This window comes from Bos grunniens, chromosome 11 (assembly GCF_055505025.1).
Source record: "Bos grunniens cultivar Pamir isolate PY7600 chromosome 11, Bosgru_T2T1.0, whole genome shotgun sequence".
Classification (NCBI taxonomy): domain Eukaryota; kingdom Metazoa; phylum Chordata; class Mammalia; order Artiodactyla; family Bovidae; genus Bos; species Bos grunniens.
In genome coordinates this window covers 81125630-81151695 of record NC_141175.1, presented here as the reverse complement: position 1 = coordinate 81151695, position 26066 = coordinate 81125630, and the positions used below count along the sequence as shown (strand labels likewise).

Sequence of the window (26066 nt, the reverse complement as noted above, 5' to 3'; positions counted from 1 at the left end):
TACTTGTAATACGTGCTGCTGCTGCTGCTAAGTCACTTCAGTTGTGTCCGACTCTGTGCGACCCCAGAGATGGCAGCCCACCAGGCTTCCCCGTCCCTGGGATTCTCCAGGCAAGAACACTGGAGTGGGTTGCCATTTCCTTCTCCAATGCATGAAAGTGAAAAGTGAAAGTGAAGTCGCTCAGTCGTGCCCGACTAGTGACCCCATGGACTGTAGCCCACCAGGCTCCTCCGTCCACGGGATTTTCCAGGCAAAAGTACTGGAGTGGGGTGCCATTGCCTTCTCCGCTTGTAATACCTGCTACAATGTAAATGATATGTAAATAGCTGCCAAAGCAGGGCAAATTCAAGTTTTGCTTTTTGGGACTTTCTGGAATTTTTTTCCCCCAAATACGTTTCAATCTGTAGTTGGTTGATTGCACAGATCCAGAATCTGTGGGCATGGAGGGCTGACTGTACCTCCCCAGGCTTTATCTGTGTGCAGTAATATGAGAAGCCCTAAGGGGGTACTGCCCAGTTGAGCCCTTACGATTAATGAGTGAGCCAGTATTGGTTATTGTTAGCTAAAGCTCCCATCTCTTTAAAAATTTACCACCTTACCTACCTCCTGAGAAATCTGTATGCAGGTCAAGAAGCAACAGTTAGAACTGGACATGGAACAACAGACTGATTTCAAATAGGGAAAGGAGTAGGTGACGGTTGTATATTGTCACCCTGCTTATTTAACTTACATGCAGAGTATATCACGCAAAATGCTGGGCTAGATGAAGGACAAACTGGAATCAAGATTGGTGGGAGAAATGTCGGTAACCACAGGTACGCAGATGACACGACTGTTACGGCAGAAGGCAAGGAAGAACTAAAGAGCCTCTTGATGAAAGTGAAAGAGGAGAGTGAAAAAGTTGGCTTAAAACTCAACATTCAGAAAACGAAGATCATGGCATCTCGTCCCAGCACTTCATGGCAAATAAATGGGGAAACAATGGAAACAGAAACTTTATTTTGGGGGGCTCCAAAATCACTGCAGATAGTGACTGCAGCTGTGAAATTAAAATATGCTTGATCCTTAGAAGTAAAGTTATGACCAATCTAGACAGCTTTTTAAAAAGCAGAGACATTACTTTGCCAACAAAGGTCCATCTAGTCAAAGCCAAGGTTTTTCCAGTAGTGATGTATGGGTGTGAGAGTTGGACTATAAAGCTGAGCACCGAAGAATTGATGCTTTTGAAATGTGGTGTTGGAGAAGACGCTTGAGAGTCCCTTGGGATGCAAGGAGATCAATCCAGTCTGTCTTAAAGGAAATCAGTCCTGAATAGTCATTGGAAGGACTGATGCTGAAGCTGAAACTGCAATAATTTGGCTGCCTGATGCGAAGAACTGATTCACTGGAAAAGACCCTGATGCTCGGCAAGATTGAAGGCAGGAGGAGAAGGGGACGACAGAGGAAGAGAAGGTTGGATGGAATCACCAACTTGATGGACATGAGTTTGCGGAAGCTCCAGGAGTTGGTGATGGACAGGGAAGCCTTGCGTGCTGCAGTCCCTAGGGTTGCAAAGAGTTGGACACGACTGAGCAGTTGAACTGAATACTGAACTAAAGCTTGTACTTATTCAGGGTCCCATTTAGGATATAACCACATTCTTTTTAATCATATGTCTCCTTAGGCCCTTCTTGGCTATGTGTGTTGCTCAGACTTCTTTGACCTTGACGGTTTTGAGGAGTACTAGTCAGGTATTTTGTCGAATGTCTCTGCTGAAATTTGACTAGTTCTTTCTCATGATTAGATTGGAGTAATGGAGTTTGTGGCAGAAGACTACAGAGATCAAGTGCTATTTTCATCATATTGTTTCAGGAAAGCATACAATGAATATGATTATGACTATTGACGTTGACCTTGCTCACCTTAGTAGTATATGTCAGGTTTCTTCACTGTAAAGTTACTCTTTTTACCCGCCTTTCCATGTTGTGCTCTTTGAAAAGGAAGTCCCCATGCTCAGTCTACACTTAGAAGGGTGGAAAGTTTCTACTTATTTGTATAGTCTATCTACATAAAATACTTGGAATTTGCACTGGAGGTTTGTCTATTCTTTCATTTTTTTCAATCACTGATTTTTATCAGTATGGACTTGAGTATTTATACTTTGTTTTATAATCCAATACCACTTTATTTTATTGCTCAGATTATTCCAGCTTTGTCCAGAAAAAAAAAATTTGATCTACCATAGACAAAGAGTGGTGAATTAATTTTGCTCTGTTGTTTCTGGTTCTTTACCTTTGTGTTACTGGTAGGTTTTACTTATGTGCTGTGGTGTTGTGTTATTCCACTTACAAAACAAGAGACTTTTAGGAAAGACAAATACGTCTTTAGGAAAGTAGATGGCAGTTATGATAGTTTTGTGACTATTGATTTCTCATCTCAGGTGATAGGCATTAGTCTACTCTGTTATTGGAAATCTCCCTTGAAAGAAGCATTTTTGTCTAGATAATTCTTTTAGACTCTGCTCTTTAGATAGATATGGGGAATGGGGTTTAGACAAATCCTCTTTCTGCATCTGTTGATTTTCAGATGTCTCAAAATAATTTTTATGCCACTGGGATGAAATTTGCATCCCTTCACATGTTTGAAAAAACAACAGTTTAGTTAAAGATAAAACACTTCTGTCATGCCTGCTTCCTTGAAATCTGACACAGTGCCACTTCCCTGTGCATTGCGCTTTGGAAGACTGAAACTAGCCTGATATATCTACTCCTTTCCTGCTTCAGGTGCTTTAAATAAAGCAGGTGTGTGGGAGAGAGTGAAGGATTGAATTCTTATGGGATTCTTTAATTGCCTTTAAAATCAAATAGCTTAAATATAGTGTGCTGTTTTTTCCTTAAATTGTAAATATGTTGCCCCCCAGTCCTTTGCTGATGCGACTGTATGGTACTTCGTCCTGTAGACGAGGGCCTGTTAGCCTCAGCACCGTTGACATCTGAGCTGTTCTTTGCTGCAAGGCTTTCTGCAGCACAGGACGTTTTGCAGCCTTCCTGGCCTCTTCTAACTAGATGCCAGGCTTGTCTTCTCCCCACATCAGTTGTGACGACCGCAAATGTCTCTAGACATTGCCAGATGTCTTTCTCTCCTGGTTGAGAACCACTGCTATAGATTTGTTCCATTTCTCTGTTGTTGGATATACAGATTGTTTTTATATTCAGTATAAATAACACCATAATGAGGCTTATACACAAAGATTTTTCTCTCTTGATCTTCCATTTTGGAGAATTATATTATTTCCAAATACATAACTTCCTGTTCCTATTATCGAGGATTATTTTTTAACATACTGATAGATCCTATTTGTTAGTATTTTTAATCTTTTAAAATAATATTTTTGTACATTTGGGCTTATTTCTTTAAGATAACTTCTCAGAAACAGAACCACTAGGTCAGAGTTTCCAGGTTTATATACTCTTGGTATTTTTAGGATACACTTACAAGCCACCCTGGCATGATTGGCCAAATCACAGGTAGAAAGATTTTCCATAGCCAATGTATAATCCTTGCTTTAGCCAACACTTTGGTTGGTAGGGGTGTTCTACTTAATTTTGGTAGAAACCTGAGACTGACTTGTTACTCTTAAATTTTTTAAAAGAAATTTTAAATTTTGAAGTAATTTTAGGTTTATAGGAAAGTTCCAAAGATAGTACAGAGAGTGTTCCTGCATACCCCTTGACCAGTTTCCTCTCTGTCAACTTCTTATGTTACTGTGGTCTAAACTAAGAAACCAACATTGGTGCTGTTCTACCAGCTAAGCTCCAGACTTGATTTAGATTTCACCAGCTTTTCTAGTAATTGCGTTTTTCTTTGCCAGGATCCTGTCTGGGTGCCACATTACATTTAGTACCCTTGCCTTTTGGGTCCCCATACAGTTATAGGAATATTGTTGATTTTAAAAAGGAAGGAAAAGGTTTTTTTAATGCATTAAGCACTTAAGCCTTAAGTTTAAGAAGCTGCTCTCTAGTCTACTTTGGTTTGAATCCTGATTGCCACCTAAGTTGTATTGTATGAATATACTAGGTATCTGACTTTTCTCAATTGTAAAATAAGAATATTGATAGTACTAACTTTACTGCCTAGTTATTTGATTTAAATGATATAGTACTGTCAGTCTCTTAATATAGAGCCTGACAGAGCTCACAAAAAAATTAAGCATTTTTGTTATTGCTGTTTAGTTTTTTAGTCAGAACACCTGGAGAAGGAAATGGCAACCCACTCCAGTACTCTTGCCTAGAGAATCCTGTGGACAGAGGAGCCTGGTGGGCTGCTGTCCATAGGGTTGCGCAGAGTTGGACATGACTGAAGTGACTTAGCAGCAGTAGGCAAAACACCATACTTGTCTTTAGAAACCCTTGAGGAAAATCTTGTCCATGGGCCTGAGGCCTCCCTGATACATCTTCTGTTTGATAGGAAGCAGATGGGATTGACAGATTATGCTGTTGTTGAATAGACTCACCAAGATCCACATGCCCCCTCTAAGAAAACTGTGCCAAATGTAGAAAGGAGAGGGGGAATTTTGCAGTATACGAATGTCCTTTGTTGAAATTTTATGACTTGTTTTCTTTAAAGATTTTTGGCTAGAGGTCGCTTTGAAAATTGTTTGCCTTTTTGATATTTGTTATTTTTGAGAGTAGAATTTCAATGAGTTAATGTTTGTGAAGCATTTGAAACAGTGCCTGTCACAGAATGAGTGTTACGGAAGTATTTACTTATTCTTTGGTGCCTCAAATAAGATAAAAACATTATAATTGCTTGTTATAAGAAGCCTCTGTATCTAAAGTTAACTTTATATATAATAAGAGGTGAGAGGACCATTAACCCTCTTAGATTAGTCACCTGGTTGTCCCTGAGAGGATTTTGTTGCTGACCAAAGAAAGCGCTCTGCAGTCTGCCCCCTCAAACTGTTGAGACAGCAAAAGATTCTTACCTTTGGCCATGAGGCTGATAAAAGTGTGAGTGATATTTAGCATTTGTAATCATGAAGGAGTAAAGGCAAAATGAAATGGCTCAGGAATTTTTTTTTTCTACATGTCTTGCACTTTAAATATCATTATGATAAAAAAATATAAATTTAGTTGCTCTTAATTTTGATAGAACACAGAGAGAGACAGCATTGTTAGTTTTAAAACATTTTGGTGATGGAAATTTTCATACATACAGAAAAGTAGAAATAAAGTATAAATTGAGCATCCATGTATCAGGTTGGCCAGAAAGTTTGTTCCGTTATGGGATATGTTGTTCAATAAAGTTCTTGGTGAAAATGAAAAATAGGTTTTTTATTTTTACTTAAAACTGAACAAACTTTTTGGCCAACCCAATACCTGTTACGCTCCTTCAATAAATACTGACATAGAGCCAATTAAATGTAGTATTTTTAGATTGCTGTGGACTGGCATAACATCATCAGTCTGACAACAACTATATTCATTTTGGGATATTTTCCCTTATATGTACAGATTTTATGCTATTCCATGAGTACAATTTTTTTATTGTTTATGTCTCTAAATAGTAAGCATCATTTTAATGGGGAATTACATTTTATCTTTTATCCCTCTCAGATTCCTCTTCTTCTTTGTTTATTTGCTCCTCTTTCCATATTCCGTTTTGACTTTAGCTTAGGAAGGGCACTCGGTTTTTCTGTTGCAGTAGACGCCAAGATAATGATGCATCTTGGGTTTTGTGTATTTGTAAACAAAGACACCCTCTAGTACAGAGTTGTCTTTTCCTCTTTAATTTTGGTGGTGAGTAGTGCATGTAAACTGTTAAATGACTGAAGGACAGCTGCGCTCCAGTTTTTAATTTAATTTCATCCTTTCTTTCAGCTTCTGTAATGAATAACAATTTTTAAAGAAATATTGTAATGGAATTTTATTACATTAAAATAAAATTAAAAAAAAAATAAAAAAAAAATAAATAAATAAAATGAAAAAAAAAAAAAAAGAAATATTGTAATGTGAACTAGACACCTGGTAGGTCTACCCTCAGGAATAGATAAACATGCCGTTTCTTCTTTTACAAGGACTCAGGATTCACTATCAGCCCTGCTCAAACTTAATGTGTGTGTGTGTGTGTGTGAGTCACTTCAGTTCAGTTCAGTTGCTCAGTCGTGTCCGACTCTTTGTGACCCCCATGAACTGCAGCACACCAGGCCTCCCTGTCCATCACCAAGTCCCAAACTCATGTCCATTGAGTTGGTGATGCCATCCAACCATCTCATCCTCTGTCGTCCCCTTCTTCTCCTGCCCTCAATCTTTCCCAACATCACGGTCTTTTCAAATGAGTCAACTCTTCACATCAGATGGCCAAAGTATTGGAGTTTCAGCTTCAACATCAGTCCTTCCAGTGAACACCCAGGACTGATCTCCTTTAGGATGGACTGGTTGGTTCTCCTTGCAGTCCAAGGGACTCTCAAGAGTCTTCTCCAGCGCCACAGTTCAAAAGCATCAATTCTTCTGCACTCAGCTTTCTTTATAGTCCAACTCTCACATCCACGCATGACTACTGGAAAAACCATAGCCTTGACTAGATGGACCTTTGTTGACAAAGTAATGTCTCTGCTTTTTAATATGCTATCTAGGTTGGTCATAACTTTCCTTCCAAGGAGTAAGCGTCTTTTAATTTCATGGCTGCAGTCACCATCTGCAGTGATTTTGGAGCCCAGAAAAATAAAGTCAGCCACTGTTTCCACTGTTTCCCCATCTATTTGCCACAAAGTGATGGGACTGGATGCCATGATCTTAGTTTTCTGAATGTTGAGTTTTAAGCCAACTTTTTCACTCTCCTCTTTCACTTTCAAGGCTCTTTAGTTCTTTTTCCCTTTCTGCCATAAGGGTGGTGTCATCTGCATATCTGAGGTTATTGATATTTCTCCTGGCAAGCTTGATTCCAGCTTGTGCTTCTTCAAGCCCAACGTTTCTCATGATGTACTCTGCATATAAGTTATATAAGCAGAATGACAATATACAGCCTTGACGTATTCCTTTTCCTATTTGGAACCAGTCTGTTGTTCCATGTCCAGTTCTAACTGTTGCTTCCTGACCTGCATATAGTCGCTGCTGCTGCTGCTGCTAAGTCGCTTCAGTCGTGTCCGACTCTGTGCGACCCCATAGACGGCAGCCCACCAGGCTCCCCTGTCCCTGGGATTCTCCAGGCCAGAACACTGGAGTGGGTTGCCAATTCCTTCTCCAATGCAGAAAGTCGCTCAGTTGCTAGTCATGTCCAATCCTTTGCGACAACATGGACTGTGGCCGGCCTGGCTCCTCTGTCCAAGGAATTCTCTAGGCAGGAATACTAGAGTAGGTTGTCTTTCCCTTCTCCAGGGGATCTTTCCAACCCAGGTATAGAACCCAAGTCCTCCACATTGCAGGCAGATTCTTTACTGTCTGAACCACCAGGGAAGCCCTGGGACTTATTTCCTCTTCTCTAGTCTAAGTGGTCCCAGCTTCTTCAGATGTTTGTTACCTGATGTATTTTTTCCAGTTGCCTGCTGTTCTCATCTTTTACTTGAGATATATTTTAATTTTGTCAATGTTCCTCTTAAGTGTGGTCCTTAGAATGAAATTTGTTGCTGTATACGTTTGATAAATCACAGTGCTGAACCTTATATCAATCTGGACTATTGTATTTTTTAGCTTTACTGAGCTTGAGTTGGAAACTGTGGTTCAGCCATTTTCAGTTGCAGTAGGCCTCCCATAATGTGAGCATTATCCAATGCAGATTATTTCTGGTAAGTCAGCTACTTCATTTGGTGCTCACTTGCTCATTCATTCATTCCATACGTATTTATGGGCTTCCCTAGTGGCTCAGTTGGTAAAGAATTGGCTTGCAGTGCAGGAGGCCTGGGTTCAATCCCTGGGTTGGGAAGATCCCTTGGAGAAGGAAATGGCAACCCACTCCAGTACTCTTGTTTGGAGAATTCCATGGACAGAGGCGTGGTATGGGCTGCAGTCCATGGAGCTGCAAAGAGTTGGATACGACTGTGCACCTAACTTTCACTTTTTTCCGTACATATTTATGGAGTGCTTACTGTGTACCATGCGTAGTTGTAGTCATTTTGGCATTGTGTAAGACAGATGTGTTTCTCTTCTCTTGGATCTTACATTCTGGCTGATATCAATAAAGTAAAGAACTGGATGAAAAACCGTTTCAGCAAGCTGTGAGTAAAAGAAAACTGAAAAATGAACTGTGATAGTATTCGGGGTTCTCAGGAAAGGTCTCTTTGAGTTAAACTGCTGGGCTGAGATCTAAATGTCAAGGAGCCAGCCATGCAGGTATGCGGGTGGAGAAATAAGGGTTATTCCAGGAAGAGGAAGAAGTAAAAACAAAAGTCCAGAGATAGGGAACAAGCTTGACATGTTGAGTGAAAAGATAAGTCCACAGTGGCTAGAGAGCTTAAGTGATGGTGGAAGAGTTATAGGAAGTAAGATTGAAGAACTAAACAGGAGTCAGATCATAGAGGACTGTGGTCAGTTTTTCTTTAAATTTTCTTTAAATTCGGTGGGAAGTCAAGAGTGAAATGATTTCTTCATATGGAAGAAAGACCACTCTGGAGAATGAATTAGAGGCAAAAGTGGAAGAAGGACCACTGGTTATTGCAGTGGTCTACGCAGTGGACAGCGATCACTTTGCGATGGTGCAGCTACAGATGAGAGCTGTGGGATGGATTCAGGATACATTTGGAGATAAAATTGATAGGATTTGCTAGTGAATTAAATAGTGTGTTTGAGAGAAAGCAGAGTCAAGGTTCTGACAAACCGGTTTTTTTATTCATGTGAGGAAGTGGAGATTTGTTTAAACTCTGGAAGAAAAAAACCTCACATATTTTAAGTATTTACTATGGTGTGTGTTGTTGATGGTTAAGAGAATGGACTCTGGAGTTAGACTGCTTGGTAACAGTAGCTCTGCTACCTACCTTGGACAAGTTACTCAGCCATTCTTTGACTCGGTGCTCTCATCTATAAAGTGAGGATAGTAATAATATCCATCTTAAAAGTGTGTTGCAAAGATTAAGTGACTTGATTGATGTAGGTGTAGATAATACAGGCTCCAGCACCTACTCATATAAAGAATCTATATAAATGTTAGCTTTTATTATCTTAAAGGTCTTTGCAAGGGTAATATTGAGTCTACATAACGATAGCCATATGCTGGCTTTTTTTTTTTTTTTTTTAAATAAAAACAGTCCCACAGCATTTATTGTAATCTGGTAATAACATAAGGGTGAGCAGAACAATATGAATACATGTTTTAGAACTACATCTCTAACAAAGGACACCTAAAAAAACCAATGGTATTGCCAAATAGTTTCTCACTTCATCTGTCACTTCTAGTTGGAGACACTTTGGAGCAGAGTAATGTTATCTCCTTTTAGCGTGATCCGACCCAGTTGTTTTCTTGACTTTGTTTTAGAATGAATCTCTGCTGCGTCATCTAATACGAGGTTCATATACTCATCAAAACCAATGATACAGCCCTCTGTCTGCATATTCACTTGCTCATAAAGGCGCACCCGAATCCGTGATCTATTTTGCAAGTATCTGAAGATGAGATTGATGGGCGCAGCATCACCTTCTGCACCTTCTGGCCCCGTTCGCCGTGCTGGACGCTCACAAGCACCACAGTGCTCCACAGGCTCCCCTGTGCTGACTGATGATACTAATAGCTATATAAGATACAGTTTTTCTCTCTAATTGAAGCTTTATATTTTTTGCCTTTCCCCAGGGACATCTGTAATTTTTTGTTTACTGCCATTGTGAAAATATGATAAAGATTATTTTGTGTTTTCCTGTAGCTCTGTGTTGCTAGCTAAAATCTGCTTAGGACTGCGTTTGTATCAAATCTCTTTCAGAGTATGCTATACTAGAATATCTTACACTGAAGAAATGTCTTGCAAGAGGTACCAGAAATGCTGGGGTTTTGCTAACATGCCTCATAATACAGCTTTTATATTCCTTTTTGGGAAGTATCTATTAATCCTATTTCTGTAAAATTATAAAATGCACCATGAGAATTTTTTCACCTTGTTTCTTACAGAAGTACAGTTCATTTAACTAGAATTTGATATTTTGATTTATAGCATAGTAAGTAATACTAAATATTTAGTCTTGTTCTAAATTCTTTCGAGAAAGGAACTTTTCTGTTAGTGGTATATACATCTCTTTATGAATTTATGATGTGTTTTGCCCTAGATTGGTGCTTTTAGAGATTATTAATTACATCCCAGTTTTTTTAAAATCTTGCATCAAGTGTAGAGTCCATGCTTTTTATTTATTCTTTTTAATAGTAGGATTTACCAGTGGGTTTACTACTTCAAAGAAGTGCCAGTGTATTGAAACAAGCAGGATGTGTCTGCTGGGTGTTAATGGCTCTCTCCCCATGTCACTATGAGTGATTGTTTCTTTGTTTGCAGAGAGGAAAACCTTTGGGTATCACTATATTGATATTTCTAGTCAAAATTTATTTACATTTTTATAGATTATAGCTTTGATTACTAAAGGATTCGTTATAAAGGGATTTTCATAGTTGAAATAACATCCATGAAATGGTATTAAATTTAAGTATTTAATGTTCATTACATTTACATGGTTTAAAACAGAAAAGATACAGCATGGTATATAATGGAGATTCTCTCTTTAATTTCTGTCTACCAGCCTGTTGATTTCTCTTCCCCACAGGTATCAGTTCTCTGTATGCTTCCAGGAAATGAATATAAACATTTATGCAGGAATATATACATCTGTGCACTTGCCCACATGTGTATATATTCTTTTTTAAAAGTTGTAGGGTATTATGGTTTATATTTTATCTTTAAGTGTATATCATAATTCATCCCTATTAAATAAAATTTGCTGTTGTTCAGTTGCTCAGAAAATATTTTTTAGGCACTGTAAGTTTCTTGGTTCTTTTAAAGTCTAGATTGATATGTATACGCAAATATGTAGTTTTCTAGGGTTTCTGTTACATAAGGATTTCATAGATCTTTTCAATAAAATATGGCACATGGTTCTGATGTTGTTATTCAGTCACTCAGTCATGTCCAGCTCTTTGCGACCCCATGGACTGCAGCATGCCAAGCTTCCCTGTCCTTCACCATCTTCTGCAGCTTGCTCAAACTCATGTCCATTGAGTCGGTGATGCCATCCAACCATCTCGTCCTCTGTTGTCCCCTTCTCCTGCCTTCAGTCTTTCCCAGCATCAGTCTTTTCTAATGAGTCGGCTCTTTGCATCAAGTGGCCAAAGTATTGGAGCTTCAGAGTATTAGAACTGATAATAAAATTATCAGTTGCCAAATGAGTGATACTAAAATTGTTTTGTCTGTTTTACCATTGCCACTATATGTCTGTCCCTCTACCTACCATCCAGTTAACTATTCATCTGTCCATCCACCATCTACCATTTGTACATTTAGGAGTAAACCTGTAGGTAGAATTTTAGAATGTGGTTGAAGAGTATGTGCAACTGTAATTTTTGGTAGACTTTATTAAATTGCCTTCTGGTGAGGTTGTACCACTCTCTTGATACCAGCAATGTATGTTCCTGCATCATGTCGTCAAGAGAATGATTATCAAACCTTTGACCTTTGCCAGTCTGACACGTGAAAAATTATCTTAGTGTAGTCTTAATTTTCATTTCTTTTATGAATGTGAAGTTGTACATAGTTTAAGATCCATTTCTGGGGGGTTTTTTGGTCCATTTATCTATCATGGTGTTCATCTTCTTACTGATTTATGGGACCCTTTTAATATTAGGGAAATTAGTTCATGATATGTAATATAATTTTTTATTTCTTATCCATGTAGTGTGCTATTGTTTTACTTTGTTTCTTTAATATATTTTCTTTTCTTTTTTAGTTAAAATAACTAGTTTATCTACAATCAAATAGTTCTAAAAGCTCCTCTCGGAGAAGATTCCCCGGAACCAACCGTTTTGAACTCTTGTAGCTGATTCCTTTGGAATTTATCTTCAAATTTCTAAACAGCTGTGCTTCTTGATTTTTCTTTCTTCTTCTTTTTTTTTTTTAGTTTTAGGAATTATCTGTCCCATTACAGAAGAAGAGATTTAACCACTGTACTACCCCAAACACATATATTCCCTACACACCCTTCTCCCTTCACCTTCTGTTCTTCCTCATCTCTTCCAGATAGGATTACTTATTTCCAGGACAATTTCTTGTTTTCCTTGGAGTTCTTAAATTTCGTTTGGTGTGCTAATCATTAATTTAACCCCCAGCTTTCCCCCATTTGAGACCGACACCATTCTAATTCTTGGGGTTTTGTATGAAAACTTTTTTCTCACTGAAAGCACAAAGGCTCTACCTATCAATTTTGCATAATGTGCCTTTGTAAGTCTTCTATTTTCATCCATCGTGCTTGGCACAGAGTAGACCCCTTCAGTCTTGAAAATCATGCCATTCAGTTTGGAAATTTTCTTAGATTATTTAAAAAAATTATTTCCTCTCTTCAATTTTCTGTTTTCTCTTACTCCTGTTTTTGACTCCTAAACCTCCTGGACTGATCGTGTACTGTTTTACCATGTCTGCCTTGTGCTGTAATTTCTGGGAGTTTCCTTCAACATTTATCTTTGCAACTTTCTCTTTTATGATTATGTTTTTACTTTACAGGAGCTCTTTGTTCCTCTGAATGTTCTGTTTTTCCTTTTAATAACATCTTGTTATTTCATGGATTCAAAAATCTTATCTTTCTGAAAGGAGTTTGCTCACTTGTTTCCTTCCTCTCGTCTTTCCTTAAATTTTCTTTCCCTAACCTCATCCCTTTTTCTTCCAAGCTGCCCTTTTCTGCTTGTTTTGCTTGCAAATCCCCTACCCCCCACCCCCACCCCCACCCCCCGCCACCCTTCTATTAGGGGACTTCTGTGTTTGGCCGTGGGCTTTCTGCTTATATTTTAAAGTGGGCATTGAATAGCTGATTGGAAGCTCTGTGCTTGTCCATGGAACTTATTGGCTGTGGGCTTCACTCCAGGGTAATCTGACTGACCTGTTTGTGTGAGTAACCTCCAATATTAGCACCTTTTGGTCTTCCTTTAGGGCTGGTGATATTATAAAGAGTAGAAAAACTCTTCTCATCTTTTTAAGAGGGTATAAATTTGATTGCCATCGCTTTGAAAATCAGGTGTCTGGAAAAGATTTTCAGTTCAGTCACTCAGTTGTGTATTATGTCAAAACTTTCACTTAATTTTATGTTTTTTAAATCTCACTTTCAGCCTTTATCTCTCTGCCTGGTTTTCTTCAATACCAAAAGTCTTGTTTACTTTCTTCAGAAATATTATTATTTAATACAAGTGAAGTGAAGTGAAAGTCTCCCAGTTGTGTCTGGACTCTTTGCGACCCTATGAACTATACAGTCCATGGAATTCTCCAGGACAGAATACTGGAGTGGGTAGCCTTTCCCTTCTCCAGGGGATCTTCCCAACCCAGGAATCAAACCCAGGTCTCCCGCTTTGCAGGCGGATTCTTTACCAGCTGAGCCACAAGGGAAGCCTTTAATATAAGGCCTATCATAAAAAATATGTAGTTAATTGTCTTGTGTGAGAGACGCTGCTTCCAGGAGTTCAGAAGGATGATAAGTGATTTGGAGAGTTTTATAAAATTTCATTTAAGGGGATATGCTTGACTTGAAGGTTGTTTCTTTTCTAAGTTGGAGTAGACAATATGGTGGCTGTTACTTTGGGAACCTTGGGGAACAGGCCCACAAAACTTGTAACTTTCATTCAGAAATCAAGAAATCTGGTCAAAATTCTTAAATTTTTTTTCTTCTTTCTTTTCATGAATCATTTGCTGTGCATGAGATATGAACTTGGCTGGTGGTACTGTTCTTTTATGAACTATACTTTGATCTTACTGTGTCATATTTAATCTTTTAGCTGTTAGTAGCTGGTAATTCACTTACTAATCAGACTTCAAAAGCAGAGTTTCAGAGCAGGAAGAGATGCTCAATATTATTGTATATAACTTTTTTCCTAAGAAAACAGGTAAGTGGAAGAGCCAGAAATCAAACCCAATGTTCAGGCATTCTTTTTCTTGTTTCCTATAGTTCATTGTCTTGATATGTTTACTGCATGTGTATGTATCTTGAGTACAAGTTCAGTTCAGTTCAGTCACTCAGTTGTGTCTGACTCTTTGCGACCCCATGGACTGCAGCACGCCAGGCCTCCCTGTCCATCACCAACTCTGAGTTTACTCAAACTCATGCCCATTGAGTCTGTGATGCCATCCAACTATCTCATCCTCTGTTGTCCCCTTCTCCTCCCGCCTTCAACCTTTCCCAGCACCAGGGTCTTTTCCAATGAGTTAGTTCTTCGCAGCAGGTGGCCAAAGTATTGGAATTTCAGCTTCGACATCAGTCCTTCCAATGAATATTCAGGACTGATTTCCTTTAGTAAAAGTTCGTATGCTTTTATTTTTTAGCAGAAAATATTTCATTTTTCAGGCACGGTAAGTTTCTTGGTTCTTTTAAAGTCTAGATTGATGTGTATACTCAGATGTGTAGTTTTCTAGAATTTCTGTTGCATGAGGATTTCATAGATCATTTCAATAAAATGTGGCACTTGGTTCTAATGTTGTCGTTCAGTCACTCAGTCATGTCCAGCTTTTTGAGACCCCATGGACAGCAGCATGCCAGGCTTCCATGTCCTTCACCATCTCCTGAAGCTTGCTCAAACCTATGTCCATTGAGTCGGAGTCAGTAATGCTATCCAACCATCTCGTTCTGTGTCATCCCCTTCTCCTCCTGCCTACAATCTTTCTGAGCATCAGAGTCTTTTCAAATGAGTCGGTTCTTCGCATCATGTGGCCAAAATATTGGAACTTCAGTTTCGGCATCAGTCCTTCCAGTGAATATTCAGGACTGATTTCCTGTAGGATTGATTGGTTTTATCTCCTTGCAGTCCACAGGACTCTCAATAGCCTTCTCTAACACCACAGTTTGAAAGCATCAATTCCTCGGCGCTCAGCCTTCTTTCTGGTCCAACTCTCACATCCATACACGACTACTGGAAAAGCTGTAGCTTTGACTAGACGGACCTTTGCTGGCAAAGTAATGGCTTTTTAATACTTTGTCTAGGTCCTAATAATCTCTAACAGATATTTTTGTAATTCATATGAGAAACTTCATGGCCAAGCCTTTCAGATGATCCTATTAAATGAACCTTAATAATTAAAATGACTATGAGTATGTGTGAGTAAACTGTTACTTCTTAAAAAAAAAAAAAAGTCTATGCAGGTAGTGGCCAGTGTTCTCATTTGCAGTTCTTTTTCTTAAACCAAAATTCCTTTCCCCTTTGGGAGACTGTCCATTTTTATTATTGCCCCTCAATAATAACTTAAGGGAGACAGAGATCATTCAGCTTATCTTTAACGCCCTCTATAGAACTTGAACTTGAGACTTTTTGCCCTTAATTTGACATGAGATAATTGAGGTAAAACAGTCAGCAAAAACAAGACCAGCTGACTGTGGCTCAGATCATGAATTCCTTATTGCCAAATTTAGACTTAAGTTGAAGTAAGTGGGGAAAACCACTAGACCATTCAGTATGACCTAAATCAAATCCCTTATGATTATATAGTGGAAGTGAGAAATAGATTTAAGGCACTAGATCTGATAGAGTGCCTGATGAACTATGAGCAGAGGTTGGTGACATTGTATAGGAGATAGGGATCAAGACCATCCCCAAGAAAAAGAAATGCAAAAAGGCAAAATGGCTGTCTGAGGAGGCCTTACAAATAGCTGTGAAAAGAAGAGAAGCAAAAAGCAAAGGAGAAAAGGAATGATATACCCATTTGAATGCACAGTTCCAAAGAATAGCAAGGAGAGATAAGAAAGCCTTCCTCAGTAATCATTGCAAAGAAATAGAGGAAAACAAGAGAATGGGAAAGACTAGAGATCACTTCAAGAAAATTAGAGATACCAAGGGAACATTTCATGCAAAGATGGGCTCTATAAAGGACAGAAATGGTATGGACCTAACAGAACCAGAAGATATTAAGAAGAGGTGGCAAGAATACACAGAACTGTACAGAAGATCTTCACGACCCAGGTAATCACGATGGGGTGATCACTCACCTAGAGCCAGACATCACTGCGAAGAAAGCTAGTGGAGTTGATGGAATTGCAGTTGAGCTATTTCAAATCCTGAAAGATGATGCTGTGAAAGTGCTGCACCCAATATGCCCGCAAATTTGGAAAACTCAGCAGTGGCCACAGGACTGGAAAAGGTCAGTTTTCATTCCAATCCCAAAGAAAGGCAATGCCAAAGAATGCTCAAACTACCGCACAATCGCACTCATCTCACATGCTACTTAAAGTAATGCTCAAAATTCTCCAAGCCAGGCTTCAGCAGTACGTGAACCGCGAACTTGCAGATGTTCAAGCTGGTTTTAGAAAAGGCAGAGGAACCAGAGGTCAAATTGCACTGGATGATCGAAAAAGCAAGAGAGTTCCAGAAAAACATCTATTTCTGCTTTATTGACTATGCCAAAGCCTTTGACTATGTGGATCACAATAAACTGTGGAAAATTCTGAAAGAGATGGGAATACCAGACCACCTGACCTGCCTCTTGAGAAACTTATATGCAGGTCAAGAAGCAACAGTTAGAGCTGAACATGGAACAACAGACTGGTTCCAAATAGGACAAGGAGTACGTCAAGGCTGTATATTGTCACCCTGCTTATTTAACGTCTGTGCAGAGTGCATCATGAGAAATGCTGGGCTGGAAAAAGCACAAGCTGCACTTCAGATATGCAGATGACACCAACTTCATGGCAGAAAGTGAAGAACTAAAGAGCCTCTTGATGAAAGTGAAAGAGGAGAGTGAAGAAGTTGGCTTAAAGCTCAACATTCAGAAAACTAAGATCATGGCATCCAGTCCCATCACTTAGTGGCAAATAGATGGGGGAACAGTGGAAACCATGGCTGACTTTATTTTTCTGGGCTCCAAAATCACTGCAGAAATTGCAGCCATGAAATTAAAAGACACTTGGGCTTCCCTTGTGGCTCAGCTGGTAAAAGAATCTGCCTGCAATGCGGGAGACCTCCTGTGTTCCATCCCTGGGTTGGGAAGATCCCCTGGAGAAGGGAAAGGCTACCCACTCCAGTATTCTGGCCTAGAGAATTCCATGGACTGTACAGTCCATGGGGTCGCAAAGAGTCGGACACGACTGAGTGACTTTCGCTTTACTCCTTGGAAGGAAAGTTATGATCAACGTGCTGCTGCTGCTAAGTCACTTCAGTCGTGTCTGACTCTGTGCGACCCCAGAGACGGCAGCCCACCAGGCTCCCCCATCCCTGGGATTCTCCAGGCAAGAACACTTGAGTGGGTTTGCCATTTCCTTCTCCAGTGCATGAAAGTGAAAAGTGAAAGTGAAGTCGCTCAGTCGTGTCCAACCCTCAGCAACCCCGTGGACTGCAGCCTTCCAGGCTCCTCTGTCCATGGGATTTTCCAGGCAACCTAGACAGCATATTAAAAGCAGAAACATTACTTTGTCAATAAAAGTCTGTCTAGTCAAGGCTATGGTTTTTCCAGTAGTCATGTATGGATGTGAGAGTGGGCCTATAAAGAAAGCTGAGCACCAAAGCATTGATACTTTTGAACTGTGGTGCTGGAGAAGACTCTTGAGAGTCCCTTGGACTGCAAGGAGATCCAACCAGTCCATCCTAAAGGAGATCAGTCCTGGGTGTTCATTGGAAGGACTGATATTGAAGCTGAAACTCCAATACTTTACTTTGTCCACCTCATGCAAAGAGCTGACTCATTTGAAAAGACCCTGATACTGGGAAAGATTGAGGGCAGAAGGAGAAAGGGAGGACAGAGAATGAGATGGTTGGATGGCATCAGCGTTGGGATGGACGTGAGTTTGAGTAGGCTCCAGGAGTTGGTGATGCACGGGGAGGCCTGGTGTGCTACAGTCTGTGGGGTTGCAAAGCGTTGGACGCGACTGAGCAACAGAACTGAATTGAGGTAAGAACTTGCAAACTTTATTAAAGGTTGAGGAAATCTGAAGGGAAACAAGCATAGAGCACCGTGTGTGTGTGTGTGTGTGTGTGTGTGTGTGTGTGTGTGTGTGTGTGTGTGTGAATGTCCGACTCTTGTGACCCCATGGACTGTAGCATTACAGGCTCCTCTGTTCATGGAGTTCTCCAGGCAAGAAAACTGGAGTGAGTTTCCATGCCTTCCTCAAGGGGATCTTCCCAACCCAGGAATCAAACCCAGGTTTCCCGCATTGCAGGCAGATTCTTTACTGTCTGAGCCAGGGAAGCCGAAGGGCTATTGATTATGCAAAGTAGATTGTGCTAAGTGCTCAGTGTATGGTAAGGAACTTAGTATTAATAAAGTTTAGTAGAGCACCACGAGGAAAGGATTTCTGGAAAAGAGGACTGAAATCTGAGTTTTCAGGAAGGATGGGAGGTAATGAAGGAGGGCACAGTTTTAAAAATAATTCATTGTCTAAATTAAGGTAGACTAAATAGTCCTTTTGAATTTACACTATATTAGAATCAGTACACATGTTCAGTTTAATAGTTTTTTCTTCATTTTTATATTACTAAGGTACTTTTTATTTGAAAAAATGAAGCTATATGCTTTGATGACCTATTATTGTTGCTTATTGTGCTGTCACTTGTTTATAAATACGTAATCTGGTCAGACTTGATTGTAAACTGAGGGCAGCTCCAATGTAAGTAGGTCCCTCTTACTTTATTGATGAGAACAAGTCAGCCTCAGTCTACCAGGAAAGGCAAGGGAGCTGGAGTACTAAATTCAAAATAATTTTTAAAACATAATGCTTCAGACAGTTTTTCTTGTTCTTTGTCAGTTTATCATCAAAATAGGTTAGTAGCCAAGTGCATTATATTTACTGTTCTTAGGAGTAGTAGAGAATTTTATACAGGGAACCTTACATGGTTTATAAGTGGAAATTAACCTTTTTTCTTCTGTAGCAACTATGAATTCATTTCTTTAGATGAAGTTATATTCCCTAGATATGTTTAGGGCGAAAGGGAGAAAAGGACCTCTATTATATGGATCAGTTGACTTAAGGAATAGAGATGACTTTGAGTGAGCTAAAGGGGTGTTTCGAAAACAGGAATCTAATACTCAGTTTTGAAAGTGTTTTATCTGGTCATGAGTAGTATTAGTATCTTCTTAGTATGTACCTTTACCTGCATTTGACCTTATTTTGAACTTTATAGTAGTAATATTTTAGTTTGAATATTTAAACAGCCCATTAGGTTTCTTTCAACTGAATTTTGGCTTGTTATATATAAAGATTGCCCACCCTCTACCCTCAGCCCTTTCAGTGTTGATTTGTAAGCAGACTCAGAGGTATCAGAGTTTTTTAATGTGGAGGCTTATTCTAGAAAATAATGTCAGCTCTAGATCTGCTTGTCTAAATTTTAGGCCTCTAGGATTTTTGTCCAGATTTTTTGTTCTCAGTGGAAAGCATTTTCAGTCTGGTTTGCTGTTTGCCTAGGCAAGAAGGACAAGGCCATCCTTGAATTCCCATATCTGTGATTCTAAGTAGGCAATAGATATCTCAGTAGGAAATAATGTTGTTATTAGGATTTTTGTGCTTCTACTTTACTCTGTGAAATACTTGTGTACACACACATGCACATCAATTCTGCTCTTACTCTTTGGTTTTGTATATGCTGGCTAATTCCTTCTCCCACTTCTTTTACTTCTCATCTTAGGCTTCTTCCTTTGCAAAAATTTTAAGTACATGTAACTTTTGATGCTTCTTCTTGACATACCTATACTCATCCCCTTAGACTCCCTGTATCACCACGTGCCTTCATAACAGTGCACTGGCCTTTATCTTCCACCAGACTATACTTTCCTGTAGGGAAGAGGTCATCATATTCCTACTACCCAGAACAGTGCCTAGCTTGTAGTAGGCACTTCGGAAATGCTTGAATGAGTGACTATTGGGTTGGCCAGAAAGTTTGCTTGACTTAGTTTCTGTATCCAGTACTACTGTTAAAGTACTTTTAAAGTATTCAATACATTATGAATATGTATTATTTATTGCTGCATTTGATGCATTGACTGTGAATGAAAAATTTTAAAATCAGTCCAGAATTAAAAGCTATATAATATATATATAAACACATGTGAAACCTTTTAAGTGATTTTTAAAATGTGGTTAAAGTGATTTAAGGGCTTCCCTGGTGGCTCAGAGGTTAAAGCGTCTGCCTGCAATGTGGTAGACCTGGGTTCGATCCCTGGGTCGGGAAGATCCCCTGGAGAAGGAAGTGGCAACCCACTCCAGTATTCTTGCCTGGAGAATCCCATGGACGGAGCAGCCTGGTCGGCTACAGTCCATGGGGTTGCAAAGAGTCGGACACGACCGAGCGACTTCACTTCACTTTTAAAGTGATTTAAGGAAATTACTTAAATAAAAAAGATAGCCAGTAGTTCCATCTTCTGTGTATGAGAAGTCTTTAAAATACTATTTCTCAGGTGCTTACTTTATAGTACAGTTACTCTGTACCATTGGTTAAGCAAGTAAATAATAACATTATGCTGCTTTGGGTTCAGTAGTGTATTTTTCCTCAAAGAAGACAATGGAAAAAGACAGATGTGCAGAGAGCATTGTTTATTCAGTCTTCAGACGATGCTTGCTATACATATATTCTTAGTCTTGTAAAAACTTAGGCTTGCAGAGTGGTATAGATCAAGTGATCTCTATAAGGACTATACAGGACCATCCATCAGTATTAATTTTTAAAGATTGAACCTCGATTGTCTTTCACCCTGAGAAAGGCAAATTACCTTTAATATAGTGATAATACAGTGATTGACATTGGCTTCCCTATGCTGTTATTATTTCACATGGGCTGGTGAGGGAACCTAAGGAATGGTAAAATTTTTACTTCCTCGGTTGTATTCGTTGTTGTACCACGTTGAGGTTTACATGTGATTACATTGATATCATGGATCTAGTTTTAGCTAAACTGTCTTCCAAAAATAAGCAAGTGATTGTAAAAGATTCCTATCAAGAAATTAGATTGATTGTGATTATGATAAAGCACAAGCAAGCACACAACATAAAAAATGTTAGAACTCTTAATCCCAATATGGGCTCTTAATATGGGGTAAAAAATATAATATCATCCCATCTCAAATATCAATCTCTCAAAATTTGAGATTGTCCAAGATTATTTGAAACAAGTGACTGTTTACTGTTGAAACTGTAGCTTGTGTAAGTGTACATACAGTGTGCTTGATAGGTGGCTAAGTGATAGCATAAAATCAGCAAATTAGCAAGACGTTTTAAAAAATGTGCATTGAGGATAAAAACTAAGCTTTATGAAGTTTTCCCCCAGAAGTGTTTGATCGAGCCATACAACTTTGAATACGGTCCTACAGAATTTCTCTAAATTTAATTGTAGATGTTTACAAGGCCCTTTGAGGTTTCTTGTTCAGTAGGAAAAGATAGAAAGCGTGCCACTGGGGAAACACTAGGTTTTCAGGCCTTGGTCAAAATGACTGAAATAATGCATAGAATATATGGCCAAAAATTAAAATACATTCCTTTGTCATCAGATGTCTTTGAAACATGTAGTAAACAGTGCCAAGTTGATGAAAACAGTATGAGACCAATTATATGTGGGAGCTCTACTTTAAGATTGACTAAAATAAAACATTTTCCCTTACTCTTTGCTAAGTTTTGTCTTTTGGTGGGGAGTGAAGAGTTATAGCAAAGAGATGCTGGACAAAAGTATATTCTCAACAGTAAATATTTCTTTCATAAAAATTAGCCTTTTATGGAAGAAAAATCATAGGCACTTAAGGTGAAAATGGTTCACTGCATCCTTCCTAGGAAAATTACTGCAGCAGAGAAATTGAACCAGGAGTTCAGAGCTGTTAGGGTCATCAGTGTAGTTAATTTTATGAAAACAAGACCTTTAACTTTAAAATCCAGGGAGCTGTTTACAGCAGTGATACCAAAATATGCAGATGCTCAAGTCCCTTATATAGAATGGTGTGGTATTTGCATATAACCTATGCACAACCTCCCCTTCCTGTATACTTTAAATCAGCTCTAGATTACCTAATACAATATAAATGCCATGTAAAAGTTGCTGGTGCTTGGCATATTCGAGTTTGCTGTTTGGAACTTCCTGAAATTCCACCCCACCTCCGCTAGTATTTTCAACTTGTGGTTGGTTGAATCTGAAGACGTGGAAGCAGCTGATACTGAGGGCTTACTGTGAATGAATGAAATGAGAAATGACCAAGAAGTTACAGTCTGCCACATACAGTTTTGTATGATGATTATCTCATAGCAAAGATTTTTGCTTTTGAAGAGTTAGAGAACTTAAAATAGTAATTACTAATTGCTATGCAGATATTTTTGGATAAAAGAAAATACACACTCTTAATCATGCTATTTCAGGATGACGTTTGCTTACTAAGAAAGTAAACTTTTTTTTAGAGAGAGAGTACTGTTAGCAAAAGAACAGTTAGGAAACAAATGTTTGGAGATGGTTTGTTTTGTGATTTTTGTTGAGGGGGGGAAAAAGATAATATATATTAAATGAACTTTAAGAACTTTGAAATTTAGGTATATCTTCTAGGAAAATTTGCACCATGATTTTTTCTTTTTTTAAACAGCACTGTTTCATACTTTTAAATGAGAAATAACTCAAATAGTCGTTGACAGTGGAAGGGGTGGAATAAGCATACAGTGGCATATCGGTTCAGTTCAGTCGCTCAGTCGTGTCCGACTCTTTGCGACCCCATGAATCGCAGCACACCAGGCTTTCCTGTCCATCACCAACTCCAGGAGTTCATCCAAACTCATGTCCATCGAGTTGATGATGCCATCCAGCCACCTCATCCTCTGTCGTCCCCTTCTTCTCCTGCCCCCAATCCCTCCCAGCATCAGAGTCTTTTCCAATGAGTCAACTCTTCACATGAGGTGGCCAAAGTATTGGAGTTTCAGCTTTAGCATCATTCCTTCCAAAGAAATCCCAGGGCTGATCTCCTTCAGAATGGACTAGCTGGATCTCCTTGCAGTCCATGGGACTCTCAAGAGTCTTCTCCAACACCACAGTTCAAAAGCATCAACAGTCCAACTCTCACATCCATATATGACCACTGGAAAAACCATACATAGCCTTGACTAGACGGATCTTTGTTGGCAAAGTAATGTCTCTGCTTTTGAATATGCTATCTAAGTTGGTTATAACTTTCCTTCCAAGGAGTAAGGGTCTTTTAATTTCAAGGCTGCAGTCACCATCTGGAGTGATTTTGGAGCCCCCCAAAATAAAGTCTGACACTGTTTCCCCATCTATTTCTCATGAATTGATAGGACCAGATGTCATGATCTTAGTTTTCTGAATGTTGAGCTTTAAGCCAACTTTTTCACTCTCCTTTTTGACTTTCATCAAGAGGCTTTTCAGTTCCTCTTCACTCCATAAGGGTGGTGTCATCTGCATATCTGAGGTTATTGATACTTCTCCCAGCACTCTTGATTCCAGCTTGTCCTTCTTCCAGCCCAGCGTTTCTCATGATGTACTCTGCATAGAAGTTAAATAAGCAGGGTGACAATATACAGCCTTGATGTACTCCTTTTCCTATTTGGAACCAGTCTGTTGTTCCGTGTCCAGTTCTAACTGTTGCTTCCTGACCTGCATATAGATTTCTCAAGAGGCAGGTCAGGTGGTCTGGTATTCCGATCTATTTTAGAATTTTCCACAGTTTATTGTGATCCACACAGTCAAAGGCTTTGGCATAGTCAATAAAGCAGAAATAGATGTTTTTCTGGAACTCTCTTGCTTTTTCCATGATCCAGAGTGAATGAGTTACAGCTCTCTCCATCAATGTGAATGAAATGCAGTGTTGAGCTGGAAATAAGAGTACTAGAGTAATATGTAGGGGTTAATAGTCAGCTGCCTGTTGCTCTGGCTAAGCCATGAGAAAATCACCATGGGAAAAAATAAAAGCAAAATATAGCAATATCAGATCAGATCAGATCAGTCGCTCAGTCATGTCCGACTCTTTGCGACCCCATGAATCGCAGCACGCCAGGCCTCCCTGTCCATCACCGACTCCCAGAGTTCACTGAGACTCAGATCCATCAAATCAGTGATGCCATCCAGCCATCTCATCCTCTGTCGTCCTCTTCTCCTCATGCCCCCAATCCCTCCCAGCATTAGAGTCCTTTCCAGTGAGTCAGCTCTTCGCATGAGGTGGCCAAAGTACTGGAGTTTCAGCTTTAGCGTCATTCCTTCCAAAGAAATCCCAGACCCAAATAAAAGTACATTGGGTTGATCAGTTGGGGTTGTCATACGCTGCTAAGCTAAGGAAAAGCATAGTGTGGACCTTGGAATGCTGGGTCAGCGCAAGTTCAGAACACTGCTTGTGCATACACTAAGATGTTTTCCCAAGGCATATGTGGGTCTATGACCTCCAGCGAAGGATAGCCCTTGTACAAGAAAATAGCAGACAGTTTAAAGTAATCAATAAAATGGGAGATGTGACCAGGGACACAGGAGGCTGACTTCATCGTAGCACAACAGATACTTTCTGCTTGCCAAGACACTAAGAGTGATGTGGCTCCGAGGAACAGGGCTCTTGACCCAAGAGGTCTTGACTCCCTGGTCCCATCTTTAAAACTTTAATTCTGTCTCTAGTTTCTTTTCCCCAAACTGTACGTTGACCACTTTCCATCCCTACCGATGTGCTGGCTGCAGCAATGGCGCCCAACGTGGGGCATGAAAGTGATGGATTGAAGCGGTGCATGATCCTGAAGAATAGTAGGGTGAGGCCTCTGAAAATCCCCCTTTGCGGTAAATAACACTCTCTTAGGCATTGAAACCAGGATTATATATGGGAAATTCAGAAAGCTCAAAACTGTACTGGCCGTATATATGCCTCTTAAGGCACCTTTTTAAAGAGGAGTGGGGGGTACAAAAATAAGCCAGGGCTAGCTGTTGGAGCTTTTACAAACCATTGAGAAACATTGCTTATGGTTCCTTTCTCTCGGTACTTTTAGATTTAGGAACTTGGGAGAAGGTAGGTAGTAAATTAGAGAAACTTCTTTGCAAGGGAGTGCCCTTGCCTGTATCTGTCTGGTCAATTTGGACACTGAAAAAATCTATTTTAGAACCTCTTCAGACCCCAGAAAGCTCAGAGGGAGTGAGGATGAAGGTGAAACCCCATTAAAGGGAAAACTTGAATATGCAAAGCCTGAGGGGAGAGAGCAAAAAACGTGGGAGGCTCTTAAAGCTACAGTTCCTTCTGCACTTTTGGGCAGGACGAATTTCCTTTACCTCCACTTCCTCCTCCTGTCTTAAAGGCTGGAGTGACTCAAGCTTTTCCTTCCTTGCCATGGACAACGGTTCTGTCACCTCTCCAGAAAGGTATTTGGTGGGCTCGACAGGAGGGTGACTTGGAGGCTATGACTATGACATTTCCAATGACAATACATGAATGAGTAGCTCCTTGGAAAGATCCTAATAATTCTAATGGGGTGTATGAGGCTGTACACAGATTCCCTTCAAAATACTAAAGGAACTTAGGCAAGCTGTTCAGAGTTATGGAGTAAATTCTCCTTTTACTTTGGGAATAGTGCAGGGACTAGCTGAGGGTCCCTGTTTGATTGTGGTTGCTCATGACCAAGTCAGATAGATCCCTTTAGATCAGTTGATAGGCAGTGGAAATTGGGGGACGACTCAACATCAAGTGCTTGTGGAAGATCAGGCTATAGAACAGGTGAGGTGATACTGCATAAGAGCCTGGGAGAAAATAGAGGTTAAAGGACAGGCTTTCTTTACTTTAAGAGATCTCACCTCCCCAAAGAGACAATCCCTACTGGGACAACATTACCCCTTTTAGCAGAGCCAATTCGAACACTGGTTTAAATTTTAGATAAGAAACTATGACTACAAAAAGGAGAGATGACGTTTTTGATATTGAATGGCCATGATATTCTTTAGACTCCAGAGAAAACTGGTTAAAGTGAAGTCTTTTTTGAAATTGCAAAACCGGTTCTTCTTGCATGTGGAATTAA

General features: G+C 39.6%; 1 protein-coding gene and 1 pseudogene across 5 annotated transcripts in view; one reads left to right on the top strand and one right to left on the bottom strand.

Moving 5' to 3' along the window:
- Positions 1-26066, top strand: part of PPM1B (protein phosphatase, Mg2+/Mn2+ dependent 1B) — a 94445-nt gene that overhangs the window by 29711 nt on the left and 38668 nt on the right. The window lies entirely within an intron of this gene.
- Positions 9348-9674, bottom strand: LOC147363404 (small nuclear ribonucleoprotein E pseudogene; annotated as a pseudogene).